The sequence below is a fragment of the Nesoenas mayeri genome (assembly GCF_963082525.1).
Source record: "Nesoenas mayeri genome assembly, chromosome: 1".
Taxonomy (NCBI): domain Eukaryota; kingdom Metazoa; phylum Chordata; class Aves; order Columbiformes; family Columbidae; genus Nesoenas; species Nesoenas mayeri.
Window position 1 is genome coordinate 103847924 of NC_137541.1, and position 2190 is coordinate 103850113.

Sequence of the window (2190 nt, forward strand, 5' to 3'; positions counted from 1 at the left end):
CTGCAGGAGATAACATTTCATCTCTGCAAAGGTCCCTTCAGTTAGCACTATTGTTTTTAACAATGCATCTCAACCACAAGAAATAAGTATCTTTGTACAATTCCAGAGCTTATATGTTTAATTATTATATTCATCTTGTAATTACCATTTGTTCTTTGTAACTGGCCAATAAATCTCCATCTTGCAGAAACTTTATGAATTCCCTTGAGTCTGGAAGTCTTATGTGTTGTATAAGTTTTCTTATGTGCCCATCCTCACTGCCTGCTAAACTGCTGCTTTGGATCTGTTTTTCTCTACAGAACTACAAACTGTCCATAGCACTTAATGGGATGTATGTATGTAAGACCATTTTCTGTGTTAAGCTAAATGCTGTAGCCTTGGATATCTTGTATCTATTCACCTGTCAGCAAGCAGATGTTGGTTTTTGTTTTGTTATGCTTAACTACCATGAATAGTATTTTGTAAGCCCTAACAAAATGTAAATTTCATGTTAATTTTAAAGAACTGTTGACACATCCATGGTATTAACTGTGTTTCGTACACTTCATGTTCTTTTTTTCCACAAGATGTATGTGACTGCTGCTTCCTTTTGTAAAGCTCTCATTACATTAAATAATTTGCTTAACATCTATTTGGTGCAGTTACTGTCTTCAGTTGTAAGATTAATGTTTCAGTATTCCTGGGATGATTAATTTCATGTGTTTCAATAATAAGGACTAATCTGTAATCATGAGCAGTTTGGTTTAAATTTTATTTTTTCTCCATAGTTTTTGACATTTCTTGATTGCATTCATATGAATCATTTCATAGCAGTTTTCCTGTTAATATTGTAGAGCTTCACCATGCAAAGTACAAACAGCAAATTTAAACACATTTAAATTTATACAAGCTGGTCTCTTCCCAAATCTACATGATTAAAAGGTATCTGAAAATACTTTTTGTGTGGGTTGGTGTTGTTCGTTTTTGTTGTTGTTTTGGTTTGGTTTTAATTATTATTATTATTATTTTCAAACTGCACAGTCAATAGACCTCCAGAGTACCACAGTACTTTACTGTGTAGTCAGTGAACTATGGTAGACTAACTAGTCTAAAATACTCTAACATTAGAGAATTAAAATAATTGTGAAAACAGTTTTGCCTCTCATATACTGAGAAAGCTTATGGTTAAGTACTGGTAATACAGTCAGTAATGGTTTCTGGGGGAAAAGAACAAATCTAATATTGTAATTTTAGGTCTTTGAATAGTTCTATGAAGTGTTTTCAGTCCTCCTGCTAGAAGACTTCGTGTGTATTAAGATAGTGTTCTTGCACCTAGATCATGAGAACTTGTTTTCCCACCTGAAATTGCAGTTGTTAATTACAAAAGCATTTGCCATGCTTGAGAGATACTTCTGTACTGTGGAGCTGCATTTAAAAATACTGTTACTTCATCGTACGTTGCTTATGCTGGTATATATTTATAATGATGTTATACTATAAAACGCATTTTCCCATTCTATATAAGACAGTTTCCAGGCAGACTGTTCTTTTGGTTTCTCTGAAAATGAATTTTTTGTCTATATAATTTTTTTTTTCCAGTAATTTTCTATTTCTTCTGTGGGTTTTGTTTTCCTATATGAAAATAATTAAAACTATTTCACCTGTACTGCTTTCTGTGATGAGTACAGAAAATGGGGTACATAAGATAAATAAGAATTCAGTTTAACCACTAGTTCTCAGAGGAATTCCACATTACAGCTGAATCCTCAAAAATACTTTATAACCAAATGGAAATTAATTTACATTATTGTTCTACTTGGTAAAGCAATTTTTTAAAAGTTTATTTAAAGTATTTTCTTGAAAATATTACTTTGCAGTTAAGTTGTTAACCGCAAGTCAGTGGCCACATAATTATACCAAAGCTTAGACCTTATTACTACACAAAAGGTATACAGTACTTTTAATGCACAGTATCAGTCCAGGTGTTTTATAGAACAGATCTTTGTTACAAACAAAATGCCAAATAATTTTCCTGTACTGTGTGCAAGTGTTGTAAATAAATCTTGAAAATTACTTATGCCAAGAGTTTGCTTGTGTGTTTTTTTTCTTTTGATGGTCTTTTTTGGAGGCCATGCCATGCACAGGTCGAATAGGGAAGACTGTGGGCATTGATTTTCATGTAACCCTTGCTCATAAATCATGCTCCAGCTG